The sequence below is a fragment of the Peromyscus eremicus genome, chromosome X, assembly GCF_949786415.1.
Source record: "Peromyscus eremicus chromosome X, PerEre_H2_v1, whole genome shotgun sequence".
Lineage (NCBI taxonomy): Eukaryota > Metazoa > Chordata > Mammalia > Rodentia > Cricetidae > Peromyscus > Peromyscus eremicus.
In genome coordinates this window covers 55,796,932-55,815,139 of record NC_081439.1, presented here as the reverse complement: position 1 = coordinate 55,815,139, position 18,208 = coordinate 55,796,932, and positions in this window count along the sequence as shown.

The following is an 18,208-nucleotide window of genomic DNA, read 5'->3' as shown; positions in this document are numbered from 1 at the left end:
TGTGGAGGTGTTATAGTTTTTAAAATATCTTCACTCCTCAATAGCTTAATAAAAACAGAAAGCAAGTTAGGCACAATGTAGCCACAGCACCTGGGAGACAGAGGCAGAAGCGTCAGGAATTTGAGGCTAGCCTGGGTTGCATAGCAAGAACTTCTCTTAAAAAAAAAAAAAAAAGGTACAGCCTTGGTGGTTCACGCCTTTGGTGGTACATGCCTTTAACTCCAGTACTCAGGAAGCAAAGTCAGATGGATCTTTGTGAGTTCAAAGCTAGCCTGATCTAGTAGCAAGTTCCAGCCTCTCTCCTCCTCCGGGAGAAAATAGGAGCTGGAAAGATGGCTCATCTCTGGAGAGATGACTGTGTAACTCTATAGTTTCTGCCTAACTCAATTCAAGGAAATCTGATGCCCTCTTCTGGCCATTTTCGGTACTGCTTGTATGTACTACCATCCCACACACGCAGGCAAAAAACCAAACCAAAACAAAAATGAAACAAACAAAAAACATTGGAGAGATGGCTCAGTGGTTAAGAGCATTTGCTGTTCTTCCAAGGATCCGGGTTCCATTCTCAGCACCCACATGGCAGCTCACAACTCTCTGTGACTCCAATTTCAGGGGCTCTGACACCCTCACACGGACATACATGCAGGCAAAACACCAATGCACATAAAATAAAAATAAATCAATTTTTAAAAAGAAATTTCACTTTATATTTTGGACATTTTTGTATTGTTTTTATTTTTTAATGTTTTAGGGATTATTACAACCAATCTCCCTCTTGCTTTCCCATTCATCTCATCTTCATTTTTTTAATTTGAGAATTTCATACATGTATGTATACAATATGCTTAGATCAAATCCATCCTCCAGTTCTCCCAGCTCCCTGTACTGTTTCATATACCCTTAAGCCATATTCCTGAAGAAAACTGACTCTTCCTCCCCCAGCATCCATTGCAATAGCTCCTCAGCTAGGGGTGGACCTTTATAAACCCCCGCCGCCGCATCCATGCTGGAATTTTGACTGGCATAATCTTGTGCATGCTGTCACAGCCACTGTGAGTGCGTGTGTGCAACAGGCCTCTTGTGTTCAGAAAACACTATTTCATAGCAGTCCTCTGACTCTCACAGTCTTTCTGCCTCAGCTCTGCTTGGATCCCTGAACCTTGGTGGTGGTGGTGGTGGGTGGTGGTTGTTGTTGTTGTTGTTGGTGATGGTGATAGGTTGTGATGGTGGTGGTGGTGCTGCTGTCCAGGTCTCATTAGGGCTGAGCACTTTGCAGTCTCTTATTCTCTGTAGTTTGACCAACTGTGGATCTCTGTATTAAGCATGCTCTACTGCAAAAACAGGCTTCTCTGATGAGGGCTGAGAGCTCCACTAATCTGGAGCACAGGAAAGGGAGATACCCAGTAGTTTGCTGCTGCTTCTTCTTCTTCTTCTTCTTCTTCTTCTTCTTCTTCTTCTTCTTCTTCTTCTTCTCCTCCTCCTCCTCCTCCTCCTCCTCCTCCTCCTCCTCCTCCTCCTCCTCCTCCTCCTTCTTCTTCTTTGAGACAGGTTTTGAGACAGGTTTGAGACAGTCTGTGTAGCACTGACTGTCCTGGAACTCGCTCTGTAGACCTGGCTGGCCTCGAACTCACAGAGATCCACTTGTCTCTGTCTCCCGAGTGCTAGGATTAAAGGAGTGCACTGCCATGCCTGCTTGTTTGCTTCTTTTTAACTGAAGCTTTTGGTTGCCTTTTGTATTTTCTTTTTGAGAAAAAGGTGAATTGTCAGTGTTTTCTGGATATGTATTCAGTTCCTTTTTGCAGCTCTAGCATTCAGTCTCAAGCCTTGTACATGCTTCTCATTTTCTACTCAGTGTATCCGTTGGTTGAAATCTATTTCATTTCTTTTTGTTCATCTATTTTTGAGATAGGGTTTCACTGGACTCTGGCTGGCCTGGAACTCACTATTGCCAAGGCAGTCCTCCTTCCTCAGCATCCTGAGTACTGACTTATAGGCCTGAACCATCATTTCTGCCTCCAATCTATCTCTTTCTTAGGATACACTCTTTCTGGTTGCGTTCCAAGCCTGCTTCACAGCTGTTGCCCTGAAATTTTGTTTTTCTCACTGGATTTGAGTTAAGGCTGCATTTTCTTATTCCCTATATTTTTTCTTTCTGTTATTTATCCTGGTTTTGTAAGAGTACATCTTTAAACCAGGTGTAGTGGCACACACTTTTAATCCCAGCACTCAGGAGACAAGAGCAGGTGGATCTCTGTGAGTTTGAGGCCAGCCTGGTCTACAGAGCGAGTTCCAGGACAGCCAGGAATGTTATACAGGGAGACTTTGTCTCGAAAAACCAAATCAAACCAAATAGTGCATCTTTAATAACATACTCAGAAAGAATAGATGCTCTTTGTGTCTTTACTTTTTTTTCCAGACAAGTTTTCTCTATATAACAGCTCTGGCTGTCCTAGAACTAACTCTGTAGACCAGGCTGTCCTCAAACTCACAGAGATCTGCCTGCCTCTGCCTCCGGAGTGCTGGGATTAAAGGTGTGCACCACCACCACTCAGCTGTGTCTTTATATTTTAGAAAATAATCTTTTGTACTCAACTTGATTAATAATGTGGTTGAATTTTAAATTCTAAGTTCAAGCTGTAGTACTGTCACCAAGAAATTTGTGGTCCCTCTTTTAAATTAGTTTTTTTGTTTGGTTGTTTGGTTGGATGATTTTTTTTTAAGACAGGGTTTCTCTGTTTAACAGTCCTGACTATCCTGGAACTCGCTCTGTAGACAAGACTGGTCTCAAACTCACAGAGATCCACCTGCCTCTGCCTCCTGAGTGCTGGGATTAAAGGCATGCACCACCGCCGCCCAGCTTAAATAAGTTTTTATTAATAAGTTTCGTTCTTTGATAATTTCACAGGTGTGTATAATGTATTTTGGTTTCTCTCCCCAGCCTCTCTTATACCCTTCCCGCCTCTACCATCTCTCCACTCTTCCTTACAAATCTCTTTCCCATATTTACTAGTTTTTGCTTTATTTTGTGTCCCACAAAGTTGAAATGACCCAGGCTTTGGAACTCACCATCAGAACATGGTGGGCTCACCACTGTGTATACAACTGGATTCTGTGCCTCACCCCTTCCCAGAATCTGTTAGTTGCCAAAAGATCAGCTCTAGGTGGCAGGGACCTATGTGTCACCTCCCCTTCCGTAGCTGATTGTTAGGAAGGCTCTGCTTGTGTGGGCCCAGAGCCAGGAGGAATAGCTGGTGTGAATTCATGATTGCTGTGGCTGGGACAGGACAGGCACCAAAGCTACACGGAGAAACCCTGTCTCGGAAAAAAAAGAGAAGGAGAAGGAGGAGGAGGAGGAGGAGGAGGAGGAGGAGGAGGAGGAGGAGGAAGAAGAAGAAGAAGAAGAAGAAGAAGAAGAAGAAGAAGAAGAAGAAGAAGAAGAAGAAGAAGACATTTTTTAGCCCTTCTCCCTGTCTTCTGGGGTTTCCTTTTTATTGTCATCGTCACTCTGTGTGTGTGTGTGTGTGTGTGTGTGTGTGTGTGTGTGTGTGTGGTGTGTGCTTGAGGCATGTATTTGCCTGCATGCTTCATCACATACATGGCAGCGAGAACAACTTTGTGGGGTTGCCTTTCTACTTTCACCTTTACACGACTTCTGAGGATCAAACTCAGGTTGCCAGGCTTACATGACAAAGTCCCCTGCCCACTAAGCCATCTTGCTGGTCCTATGGTTTCCTTTTGTGAGTTCTTAATCTTGTTAAAATCATTTTAAATGGACTCAGAAGGAAGCTCGAGGATCGTTCTACTAGAGTTTGAAAGCAAAACAACAGATGAAGCAAGCTGTAAATCTTGGCAGCTTCCGGGGGGAATGGGGGTTCAGAAAGGAGAGTCTTACATATTTTGAGTTAGGGTCCAGGAAAGCCAGCACGTTAGAGCATGCTTAGGCTTTTGGCTGGTATCCATAAGAGCTAGAAAGAAGGAAAACAGACTGGAAAGACAGCTCAGCAGTTAAAAGCACTGACTGCTCTTCCAGAGGTCCTGAGTTCAATTCCCAGCAAACACATGGTGGCTCACAATCATCTATAGTGAGATCTATGCCCGTTTCTGGCAAAAAAGTCCATAGAGCACTCATATACATAAAATAAAGACATAAATCTTAAAAGAAAAGAAAGAAAGAAAAGTTGTGCTTCTTTTTAGTTAGAACTCAGAAAGGCAGACGGGCTTAGCAATGCCATGTGACAAGAAGCCCTGTAAGCAACTGTATCACGAGAGTGGCTTCTGGGAAATGTCATTAAAGAAGGTAATTTTCCCTCCCATCTCCCTAGCTTGTCTTCAGGTGAATGAGCTTTCTTGTGGGACAGTCTCTTGGACAGTTGATTGACAGGCCCCCACTAGATTAACACTTAAGGGCAGAGGCAATGATATAGTATGTTCTCATCTTTGGAGCAGAGACAGAACTCAGGTTCCATTTTTTTTTTAAACAGAAGGAAGTCACTTTCCCTTAATGGGCCTCAACAAAGCTCCAATATCTTCATCTATTTGTATGGTATTTTACTTTATTTTTTATTTTATTAAAATTCTTTTCATTTTACATTCCAACCACAGTTCCCCCTCCCATCTCTCCTCTTGCTCCTCCTCCCCCCCACCTCCCATCCCCCACCCCCCATCCACTCCTCCAAAAGAGTAAGGCCTCCCTTGGAGAGTCAACATAGGCTGGCATACCAAGTTGGGGCAGGACCAAGGCCCTCCCCTCCACCTCGCATCAATGGTGAGCAAGGGGTCCCACCATAGGGAATGGGCTCCAGAAAACCAGTTCATGCACCAGGAATAGATCCTGATCCCACTACCAGGATCCCCTCAAACAGACCCAGCTACTCAACTGTCTCCCACATGCAGAGGGCCTAGTTTGGTCCCATGCCGGCTCCACAGCTGTTGGTCTAGAGTTCATGAGTTCCCACAAGATCTACCTCAAGACTCAATGATACCACTCTTGGGCATATACCCAAAGGATGAGCATACCACAAGGACACTTGCTCAACTATGTTCATTGTATATTTTAAATCCTAAGAAGGGACAATTGTGAATCTTCCCCTTCTGTTGTTACCAGGGAAATGGGAGGTGAGGTCTAAAGCAGATCCTGGAAGAGTGATCCATCTTCACTTTAATGGCTTCTAAATCTGCTAATCTCCTAATCCCGGTAACATTCTTCTCCACCAAGAGTCAAGACCCAAAAATCATTTAAGGGATGGGCTGAAATTGGGACACAGAGGGCTTAGGAGCAGCAGTTCTCAACCTTCCTGATGCTGTGACCCTTTAATACAGTTCCTCATGTTGGGGTGACCCATAGTCATAAAACTATTTTTGTTGCTACTTCTTTTTGATTTATTTATTATGTATACAGAAGAGGGCACCAGATCTCATTACAGATGGTTGTGAACCACTATGTGATTGCTGGGAATTGAACTCAGGACCTCTGGAAGAGCAGCCAGTGCTCTTAACCTCTGAGCCATCTCTCCAGCCCCTTGTTGCTACTTCATAACTGTAATCTCGCTACTGTTATGAATTGTAGTGTAAATAGCTGTGTTTTTTTATGGTCTTAGGTGACCCCAGTGAAAGGGTCATTCAACTCCCAAAAGAGACTCGACCCACAGGTTGAGAACCACTGACTTAGGGTCTCCACTCTGGCTGACTTTTACGCCTTGGACAATGATCAAGGAGTTACATTGCAGCAGGACCACCAGATTAAAAGACATAAAATTAAGACAGCTGTTGAGTACACAAGTGTGGTGGTTTGAAAGAAAATGGCCCGAAGGGAGTGGCACTATTAGGAGGTGTGGCTTTGTTAGAGTAAGTATGGCCTTGTTGGAAGAAGTGTGTCACTGTGGGTGGAGGCAGGCTTTGAGGTCTCGTATATGCTCAAACCACACTGTGTCCCAGTTCACTTCCTGTTGCCTTTGGATCAAGATGTAAGGCTTCTCAGCTCCAACACCATGTCTGCCTGCATGCTGCCTTGCTTCCCGCCATGACGATAATGGACTAAAACTCTGAACTGTAAGAGAGCCAACTTAATTAAATGTTTTCCTTTATAAGAGCTGTCATGGTCATGCTGTCTCTTCACATCAATAGAAACCCTAACTAAGACAACAAGGTTCACAGATTAGTAGCATAACTACTAAGATTATATATAATAGATATAGCCCATTTCCACCATGAAAATCCAGATAGCCAGTTCTGAAGTTTTTCAAGGGGATGAATGTCTACACTGGAGTTTTGGTCACACTCACACAGCTTCTGGGCAACTGTGTAAAAGGAGAAGAAAGATAACAAGTGGCCAGACCACAAACTGGACACCGCCAACACTTCTGGCATTTCAGGCCTGTGGCCAGAACAGAACAAAGATATTTTGGGCTTCTGGCCAAGGATAAGAATGGTACTGCTTGTTTCTGAGGTCCCTGCTGTAAAACTGCCTGTTTCCACAAGCATAGCTCTTTCCTCTAGGCATGCATGATCGTCCTATTACTACCATGGAGCAGAGATAACCTGGGACCCACAGTCATGGCGGACATAAACAGAGCAAATACTGTGATTGCTAGGTCTGTGGTAAAGGTAATGGCCCTTTAACACTCCCATCCTGCCTCCTAGCTGCGCGTGAGCCGGAGAAGGGAGTGCTAGAGTAGACAGGCAGAAGATTAAAGGCAGGGGCCATAACGTCGCTTTCTTGATGTCATCACTCATGATGAGGGGAGACTTTTCAGTGAGGTAGCTGTTTTTGAGTCACCTACACCCCGGTAAGTAACACACCACCCACTATCCTTTAAGTGGCCCCAATGAACTCACTGGTTCACCAAGTTGGACTTCTGTGAAACTGTTCCTCTGGTCTGTCATTGGTGCCCTGTAGGAGGGGAACAGACATCTGTTCATGACTCCCTAGGAAAGCAGCTGCTCAGAATGATTTTCCTCACAGCCTGAAAATATTCTAACATCCAATTTTGCTAGTGAGAATTCTGATTTTTGTTCTTTTTTGTTGTGCTGAGCATTGAACCCAGGGCCTTGGGCATACACCAGGCAGGAACTCTACTACTGAGCCATATATACCCGGAACTTAATTTTTGTTTCTTTAGGGGTAATCAACTTTTTAATTTCTGAATGTAGTTACAGTTTCCTCTTCCTGATTTAAAAACATTTTTAAAAGATTTATTATTTATTATGTATGCAGTGTTCTGCCTGCATGTATCCCTGCAGGCCAGAAGAGGGCACCAGATCTCATTACAGATGGTTGTGAGCCACCATGTGGTTGCTGGGAAATGAACTCAGGACCTCTGGAAGCCATCTCTCCAGCCCATAAAAACATTTTTGTTTTCTTTCTTTCATTCACTCACTCATTCACTCACTCGCTTACTTATTTATTTATTTATTTATTTATTTATTTATTTATTTATTTATTTATTTATTTATTTATTTATTTATTTATTTATGTCTGCCTGTCTGCCTGTCTGTCTGTACACCTGTTTGTATGGGTGTCTGTGGAGGCCAAAAGAGAGTGTCAGTTGGAGCTGGAGTTACAGGCATTTGTGAGCTGCCTGAGGGGTACTGGGATCTAAACTCTTACAAATTAGCAGTAAGCTTTTTTTTTTTTAAAAAAACTTTTTATTGATTTTTTTTTGTGTGTGGATTTCACATCATGGATCCCGATGCCATTCATCTCCCCATCCCTTCATATCTGCCCTCTGTCCTTGCAACCTCCCCCAAAAAATAAAATTTAAAAGAAAAAAAACCAAAAACAACCAAACAAAAATGAAACAAAACAAAAATATCTCAGCATGGAAGCTGTAGTGTGGCCCAGTGAGTCACACAGTATACCCTTTAGTCCATACATCTTGTAGGTGTTCATTGCTATGAGTCATTGGTCTGGCTCGAAGCCTCTGGCTTCTGCTACACTATTGATAATAGGCTCTCCCTGGGGCTCCTCTCAGATACCCTGTTGTTGTCCTGTGTCATGGAGATCGTGTAACTTTGGATCTGCAGGGCTGGCCCCTTCACATGCTCCAGCAGTTCTTGTTTGGTGGATGTTGGGGTGGGCTACCTCATAGACCTGGTTCTGGGCTTGGGTGGTAGCTGGATTGGTCAGCCCACTAGCTTTCTCTCATCATCACTACCTGGCTAGTTCACCCAATGCAGTCCAAAGCAAGGAGCAGGACCAGTCCTCCTGTTCTTATGCCCTTAAGGGCCAGGTCACCCTCACCCACACCACCAGGGCCTGCTCTACTGTTTTGCCCAGGAGAGGTGCAGGGCTTGAGCAGCAAGCATTCTTAACTCTAAGGCATCTCTCCAGCCCTTAAAACTATTTTAAAATTGACTTTTAAGTTAGTATATAACATGACGGGTTTCAACAGTGCATCTTCATACACGTAAGTTTGGAATTATCCTTTGTTCTGATTTGTCCCCTTCCCAGCGCTAGTCCCCATCTTCCCTATCCCCCTGGCTTCCTTGCCCTCTGCCTCATCTGTCCCTTAAGATAGCTTCTTCCCCTCCCATGATTTCTAATTTCAGGACACACACACATACACACACACACACACACACACACACACACACACACACACACACAGACCAAGTTCTACATGTGAAAGAACAGATATGTTTATCTTTCTGAGTTCCACTATTTACCTGCAAATATCATGATTTCCTTTTTCTCTATAGCTAAGAAAAATTCCATTGTGAATATGTACTACATTTTCTTTATCCATTCATCTATGGATAGGCATTGAAGCTGCTTCCATTTCCTGGCTATCACGAACAGTGTGACTGACTGGTATAATATATAATATCTGCATGTGGGTCATTTCTCTCCCTGTTAGCTTAGTAGGTCCTAATACTAGTCTCCTTTCTAAAGTCTCTTGTCTCTCTGTGGTTAATTCTCCTTACTCTGTCCTTTCCATGATGCTGTTTACCATTATATATCTGGTGGTCTGTTACTTTATATTTAAAAATGAAAGAACTGCGCTTTGTGACACAGGCTTGTGATCCAAGCACTCAGAATGCTGAAGAAGGAACATTCTGAGTTCAAAACCAGCCTGGACTACTGAGTAAGACCCTATCTAAAGAAAGAGAGGAAGGACGGGAGGGAGGGAAGAAGTTTCATCATTTTATGCCTGGAGATCTATTTGTTTGCTGGGTCTCTCCCTGAATAGGAAGTCTAATGAAGATGGTTGCATAACAGGTCAGGGCTTGTGCCAAGTAACTTCTCCTTTGACTTAGTTTACGAAGCTGCATTTGGGCAGGAGCTCCCCTGTTCCTAAATTTCCTTCCCTACCCCTCCTCCTGTGGTCCCAACAGCAAACTGAGGTATGATTCTACCAGAGTTCACTCAGGGGAACCAATGCGTCTAGTGAGCTTCCTTCCATAGGCAAGGGATTACTTAGAGAAGGGTGGAGCTCCATTGCCCCAAACAAGCTGCACTGGGAAGTCTATTAGGGGTGATTGCTTTCCCATAGCCACCTAGGCCCCTCCCCTAGTTCTACTCCACCTACCTCCTCCAGCCCGTCCCCCTAGAGACCACGAGCAATAAGGGCAGAACTGCATAGAGCTGGTTGGGAGGAGTGACTGGATATTCAGGTGAGGGTCCCCTGACCCACCCTACCCCTTCCTTCCGAGGGAAGGTAAACAGTCAACTGGACCAGCTATGATCTTTTGAGAGCAGGCCCAGCAGAACTCCTGAAGATGATGGCAATTTGGATAGTGGAGGCGAAGTTTCCTGTCCCGACTACCTGTTCTCAAATAACTGACTTGGAGACTTGATATTAATTATAAATGCTCAACTGATAGCTCAGGTTTATTACTACCTAACTCATATTTAACCCATATTTCTTTTTTAAAAAATATTTAATTATTATGTATACAGTGTTCTGCCTGCATGTGTTCCTGCACGTCAGAAGAGGGCACCAGATCTCATTACAGGAGGTTGTGAGCTACCATGTGGTTGCTGGGAATTGAACTCAGGACATCTGGAAGAAGAGTCAGTGCTCTTAACCACTGAGCCATCTCTCCAGCCCCCATATTTCTTATCTATGTTTTGTCATGTGGCTCATGGCTGGTTACCTCATTTTCTACAGTCCTGCTTCCTCAGCGGCTGGCTGGCATCTCCTCTGATTCCGACCTTCTTCTTTCCATCATTCTCCTAATTCGGTTGTCCCGCCTAGAATTCCAGCCTGGCTACCAATCAGCGTTTTCTTAACCAATTCGGGTGACAAATCTTTACAGTGTACAAGAGGATTATTCCACAGCAGGATAGTCCTGTACAATAACCCCCAAATGTCACATTAGCTGTGGGACATTAACACCTGCGCTGCCTTAGCTTTTCCTAGGACCTCCAGGTGACTTTTACTTTTTTTTTTTTTTTTTTTTTTTTTTTGGTTTTTCAAGACGGTTTCTCTGTGTAGCTTTGGAGCCTGTCCTGGATCTCGCTCTGTAGATCAGGCTGGCCTTGAACTCATAGAGATCCGCCTGCTTCTTCCTCCCTAGTGCTGAGATTAAAGGCCTGTGCTACTACTGCCCGGCTTTTTACTTTTATTTTTAACATGGTCTTGTTATGTAGCCCAGGCAGGTCACAACTTGGGGGCCGTCTGCCTTTGCCTCCCAAATGTGTGCTACCATGCCCAGTTTATTTTTTTTTAAGCTAGGAAGTATTAACTTGGTTCACTATGGGAAATATGTGGATAGTACCATACGCCCGAGAGCAGGGGTGGGTGTGGGTGAGGGTGGGGGTGGGGGTGGGAGTGGGTGGGTGGGGAGATAGGAGGGAGCCAATAGCATTTGTTTCATGGACAGATTTCACTTCCTGCTTTCCAGACTCCCTTTATTTGACCTTGAGTACTTGCCAGCTCTGAAGTGGCAGCCTCTCTGGGATTTTTCCAGACATACTGACCCATCCATTCTATTTCATCAGCTGATGTATTTCCAATCTTCCCGAAGTTTGTTAAGTCCATTTTCTTCTTAAGGGCTTATTCCTTTATTAGCATTTTAATGGGATGCTGGAGGAGACATAGATAAGCACATACCTTCAGTCAGGCATCTTCAATTAGAACTCTTGTATCTTTATAAAAGCAGAATGGGAGACTTCTGCATGGGTGTAATATAGTTCATCAAATGTCAAAGTAATGGACATTTGGGTTACTTTCAGTTTTTCACTTTTCAAGGAATAATGCAGTGGACCTCTTGTAGATAAATCTTTGGACACTTGAGCAACTATTTTTGTAGGATAGGTACATAGAAATAAAACTGGTAGATATCACCAAATCACATTCTTAAAGCATTGATCCATTTTTTTTTTACTCCAACCAGCAATGAATGGGGCTATCTCCTTCTTTACATCTTCCCAACACTGTAAAAAAAAGTAATCTTGCTATATCTTTGCCAACAATTGCCAAAAGATCTGCTTTTTCATTGTTTTAGTTTGTGTTTCTTAAGTACAATCGAGGTTGAAAATTTTTCCATTAACCAGTTTCTTCTGTGAGTTGACATTCGTCTTTTTCTAGTAAGCACTCTTGGGGGCTAGAAAAATGGCTCAGAGGTTAAGAGTACTTGCTGCTCTCATTGAGGACCTGAGTTCAATTCTCAGCTCCCACATCAGGTGGTTCACAATCACCTGTAACCCCATCTCCAGGAGATCTAACACTTTCTTCTGGCCTCCTCCGACACCTGCACAGATGTGCACACATACATACAGACATGTACACCTAAATAAAAATAATTTTGAAAACTAATAGGAGCTCTTTTTACATTACTTATCACAATTCTGACTCTGGATTTATTTCACTAATAACCTTTGAAGCCAGATATGGTAGAGCATGCCTGTAATCCCAGGGATTTTAGGGAGGCCCCCTGGGGTCTAAGGTTGGTCTGGGCAGTGTAGCAATATCTTGTCTCAAAATGATGAAGAAATAAGTGTGTGTAGAATATATAGGGTAAAACAAAACTAAGAACATTGTTGTCTCTTCCTCCAGCATCTGGAGACAGGATCTTGCTATCTAATAGCCTAGGCTTACCTGGAACTGGCTGTACTCCTGCTCCAGCCTCCATAATGCTAGGATTAGTGGCATGTGCCAACATCCTGGCTTCTTTGTTTGTTTGTTTGTTTTGTTTTGTTTTGTTTTGAGACAGTGTTTCTCTGTGTAACAACTCTGGCTGTCCTAGAACTCACTTTGTAGACCAGGCTGGCCTTGAACTCACAGAGATCCACCTGCCTCTGTCTCCCAAGTCCAGGGATTAAAGGCGTGCGCCACCACCGCCCAGCCAATCCTGGCTTCTAAGTGAGCTTCTTTACTATATGACTTTAGTCATTAATGTAACAATACATATTATGAAAAAGTGAATTTAGCATACAACATTTCTCAAATTAGTCTGATCATGAAATAATTGCTCTTGGATTATCTTGAGGAACTAATGCTGAGGGACATTTCTACTGGTCTACCCAGTTCTATCTAATAATAAACTCACTGAGTCTGGGGCCTGTGTCTGTCTCATTCACCATTATGTACCCAGTATCCGATACCTTCCATATAGTAAACACTCAGCAAATATTTGTTAAATAATGTGTTAATAACTAATGAATTAGCATTTTTCTTAGTGTAGTACTAAATAGTACTAGTGTGGTAGACATGGTATAAGGTGTAGTCTTGGGACTGGAGAGATGGTTCAGCAGTTGGGAGCACTGGCTGCTCTTGCAGAGGACCTGGGTTAGATTCCTAGCACTCCCATGGTGACTCCCAATCATTTGTAACTCCAGTCCCAGGGGCATCCAGTGCCTTCTTCTGGACCCCTTAGGCACTGCACGCACATGGTACAAAGACAGACAGGCAAAACACCTATATACTTTTCTTTTCTTTTTTTTTTCTTTTTTTTGAGACAGGGTTTCTCTGTGTATCCTTGGCTGTCCTAAAACTCACTTTGTAGACGAGGCTGGTCTCGAACTCACAGAGATCTGCCTGCCCCTGCCTCCCAAGTTCTGGGATTAAAGGTGTGCGCCACCACCACCTGGCAGCACAGAATTTTTTAATGAGGTAAAACACCACGTGGTCTTACAGTGTTTCATCTAATTTGAAACAATGAGTCGAAAGTTCCCCCTCATTTTATGTACCACTACAGAAGAACAAGTTACTTCCAATCAAATGATCACAGTAGACAATTTTATCATTTAGAATTTATACTTTATAAGTGTTGAAGGTTATATTTTCTTAATTAAAACTATTATTATTACTGTAGTGTATGTGATGTACATGTGTGGGTGTGGGTACCACAGCATGCACATGGAAGTCAGCTTATGGGAGTTGGTTCTCTCCTATCATGTGGGTTCTAGGGATAGACTCACGTCACAAGACTCGCATGCCAAGTGCCTTTACCCACTGAGCTCCCTTGCTGGCCTAATGATTTTTTCTTTTTTAAAAATATATTTATTTTATGTGTATGGGTGTTTTGCCTGCGTGTATATATCTATGCACCAAATGCATGCCTAGTGCCCAAGGAGGCCAGAAGAGGGCCTACCCTTGGGACCAGAGTTACAGGTGCCTGTGAGCTGCCATGTGGGTGCTGGGAATCGAACTTAGGTCCTTTAGAAGAGCATCCAGTACTCTTAACCACTGAGCCATCTCTTCAGAGTTTCTTTAAGACTCACTTAGAAAGGAATATGTATGTCTGTGTGTATATATGCACACACATATATTGTTATGTGTATAGACTATATTGTATTGTTGATGGTTTTGTTGTTTGAGACAGGATCTCATGTAGTCCAGGAAGGCTTTGGCCTCGCAGAAATCCTCTTGCCTATGCCTCTTGAGTGCTGATGTGAGCATGCTTATCTTGAAAGTGGACTTTCAAGGCATGCCATTCTCACGCGTGTTACAGAAAACACCAAAATGAAATAAAATGGCTAAGGTGTTAATGAAGTATCCTTATATTGAAATCTGATACTTGCTACTGCTGGACCCTGTCATTTGCTGTTTCTGCATAACACTTGCTGCCATTAAGAACATGGATGAGCCGGGCGGTGGTGGCGCACGCCTTTAATCCCAGCACTCGGGAGGCAGAGCCAGGTGGATCTCTGTGAGTTCGAGGCCAGCCTGATCTACAGAGCGAGATCCAGGAAAGGCGCAAAGCTACACAGAGAAACCCTGTCTCGAAAAACCGGAAAAAAAAAAAAAGAACATGGATGATTTCTACTGGAAAAACAAGTGTCCCATTGTTTTCTTTCCTAGCCTCGTATTCATTTTCTTTATCTTACCAGAAGGTGTCAGGCAATGACAACTGCTGCCTGGCCAGCAGAAACGCTAAGATTCCAGGAACTGTCAGATGGATCTGAGCTTCCGAAAATTGGAAAAACATGAACAAATGTGTATCTTTGGATGGTTTAACATACACAGAACCCTGGACACCTCATAAACCAGATGTGGTGGAACATGCCTGTAGTTCTAGCGCGTGGACTGAGGAGGCAGGAAGATCAGAAGTTCAAGGTACATTGTGAGATTGAGGCCAATCTGAGGTACGTAAGACCCTGTCTCAAAAAAAAAAAAAAAAAAATCGGGGTAGAGGGAAATGGGAGAGAGGCCGGAGAGATGGTTCAGCAGTTAAGAGCATGTGCTGCTCTTCCAGAGGACCTGAGTTCGGTTCCCAACACTCATGTTAGCTGGTTCACAACCCTCTGTTACTCCAGTTCCAGGGCGCCAATGTCTCTGGCTTCTGTGGGCACCTGCCCTCAGGTACACACACACACACACACACACACACACACACACACACACACACACACACAAAACATAAATCTTTTAAGAAGATAGAGAAATGTGTATTGTAGAATCCACTAAATACATAATTACTATCATTTTCCTTTTCCTGAATTAATTTAATTCTTTTCAGCTAAATTTAATTCTCTCTTTTCCTTTGTAACCCACAGTCTCAGAAGACAGGTCTGTATTTACTGTTCCTTTCTCTCTAGTTTCTCCTTGTTGAATACATTCTGATCCCCACCATTCCAATGGCAGTCTGTTCTCAGTCCTTATTCCCAGCTAGTTAACAACCAGTAAATTTGTATCATCTATTGGAGAGAGGAGTCACGGCATCTTAGAGCTAGGCAGTCTCTTCATCCTGCTCTCTTTTAAAGAAAAAGATTCTTGTTGGGCATGATGGTACACACCTTTATTCCTAGCACTGGGATGCAGAGACAGGAGGATCTCTGTGAGTTTGAGGCCAGCCTGGTCTACAAATTGAGTTCCAGGACAGCCAGGGCTGTTACACAAAGAAACCCTGTCTCAAACAAACAAACAAACAAACAAACAAACAAACAAACAAACAAAGTGGTTTCCAGGGGCTGAAGGCAGGAGGGGATGGAGAGACAGCATTTAATAGGTACAGAGATTGATGTGGGGAAAACGACCGAGTTCTGGAAATGGACAGTTGCTGATGCTTTCATGACAGTGTGAATGCTATGGAATGTAATAGCATGGAATTTAACAATGTAGAACTATGTATTGTAAAATAGTTAGGAGAGGGCAGAGGGATGGCTCAGCAGGTAAAGGCATTTGCTGTCAAGCCTGAGACCTGAGTTCGATCCCCAAGGATCCACATTATGGAAAGAGAGAATGAACTTCTGTAAGTTGTCCCCTGACCTTCACGTGTATACTATTGCACGTGTGTGTGGCTACACTAAATAAAATCCATTATAAATTAATTTTCAAATAATGCTCAAGGGGCCTGGGAGATGGATTGGCACTAGCTCTACGAGCCTGAAGACTCAAGTTCGATCTCCTGAACCTATATAAAAAGCCAGATGTGGTGGTGTGCATCCGTATTCCCAGCATTCCTACCTGGAGACGGGAGGTAAAGACAGGAAAATTGGCCAGAAACTCGCAGGCCAGGCTAGCCCAGAGTACATTGCTGCACAGAAACAAAACCAGGAAGGAGCCCCTGCCTAAGCAGGTGGAAGGCAAGAACTGACTTCCAAAAATTCTCCTCTGACCTTCACACACATACTATGGCACATACATCCTCCATTAAAAACATAGTGAAAAAATGATAAGTTTTGTATTATATGTGTTTTACCATGATAATAAGATGGCCGTCTATTTCTTCCTTAGTGTTGTGAAAGGTCTCCTTCTTTCCTATTAACTTACTTTAAAAATTGGCAAAGTATCTAAGGAGATATTCCTTTGAAAATATATGTACAAAGCCAAACAAAGCAAAAAAGGGTGTTCAATACCAGCAGCTACCAGAAAGCTAAAACTTTTTTTTTTAAGATTTATTTATTTATTATGTTTACAGTGTTCTGTTTGCATGTATCCCTGCGGGCCAGAAGAGGGTACCAGATCTCATTACAGATGGTTGTGAGCCACCATATGGGTGCTGGGAATTGAACTCAGGACCTCTGGAAGAACAGCCAGTATTCTTAACCTCTGAGCCATCTCTCCAGCCCTAGAAAGCTAAAACTTAAAACCATACCCAATAGATTGGCTATGTTCAAAAGGCCCAAACATACCAAGGGCCGGAGAAGACGTGGAATGATCTCATGGGAATGTAAGATAGCACAGCCTTTGTGAAAAAGTTTGGAGGTTCTTCAAAAGGCTAAACAGTCTACTTCAACTCTTCTCTGAAGTATATACTCGAGAAAAATGAAAATACATGCACACAAAAGTGTATGCCCAGTGTTTCTAGCCACATAATAGCTAAAAATGAACAACCTTAAGCACCTACTGACCAAATAAAATGCTGGGTGCTAGGAGAGGTGGCACATGCCTGTAGTTCCAGATCTCCAGATTCTGGGACAAAAGGATGTCAAGTTCAAAGCCAGCCTGGCCTACACATGAATACACTGCTCGAAAATAACTAATAATACCTCTCCAAATGAATAAATTCTGTGAACCTGGAAAGCTGTATGCTAAGTGAGAGGAGCCAGTCACAAGGAGGCCATATTATACAAAACGTCCATAATAGATATAGAGAAACAAAGTAGATTAGTAGTTGCAAGGGGCTAGGTCGGTTTGGGAGGAAACATAGAGTCATTGCCAATGAGTATGAAGTTCCAAACTGAGATGATTAAAATGTTCTAAAATTGATCGTCCTGACAATTGCTCACTTCTGTGAACAGACCAAGAATACTTACACAGGTGAGTTGTGAGAAATATGAATTATAACTCAAAGCATCGAGAGGAGGACTGGGTGTGTAGCTCTGCTTGCCTTAACAAGCACAAAGCTGTAACTTTGATTCCCAATAGAGCATAAATTAGGTGTGCTGGTACATATCTATAACCCCAGCATTTCAGAGATGAAGGCAGGAGGAGCAGAAATTCAAGAAGAGCCTGGCCAACATAGTGAGCTTGAAGCCAGCCAGTGCTACATGAGACCCCATCTCAAAATTAAGCATGAATGCAAGTTCCCAGGATGGGGCTGGCAAGAGAGCTTAATGAGTAAAGGCACTTGTCACAGACCACCCCCAGGACCTGCATGATGGAAGATAATCGGCCTCTGAAAATTACTCCTAAATAAATAAATAAATAAATAAATAAATTAAATAAATAAATAAATAAATAAATAAGTGTAGTGAAATATGAAGTTCCTGAAAATAACCAGGACCTACATGATGGAAGATAATCAGCCTCTGAAAATTACTCATAAACAAACAAACAAACAAATAAATAAATGTAGTGAAATATGAAGTTCCTGAAAATAAGCCATACCTACATTGAACATTTTACAAAGGCTGGTCAGTTAATTAGAGCATCAATGACTGCAGATACAGAGCCTAACTACAATTTATCTTGAGCTACATTGGTACTCTTTTAATAGCTATTTATTGCCCACCTCTGTGTATGATCTAGCATCCTTGCGATGATTAGGTAAGTTCTTTTAGAATGTTTGTGAAGACCCCTATCTTCCACCAACTCAAAAGCTAGAACTGTTAGCAGATAACATCTGAGGCCTGCAGGAGAGATCTCAGCACTTGAGGGCTATGGGAGATGTTCTCCAGCTTTGCTAGAATCTGCCTACTTGGTATTCTCAAACAGACTCCGTTTGTTATGTTCTTTGTTCTATTATTGAAAAAGAAACTTTCATGAAACTGGTACCACATTGGAATACAGAATTTGGGTGACTTACATCTGTGTTTTCAGGACCTATTCACTGATATTTGCCTTTAAAATAAACTACTTCATATCCTCTTTGAGGTGAC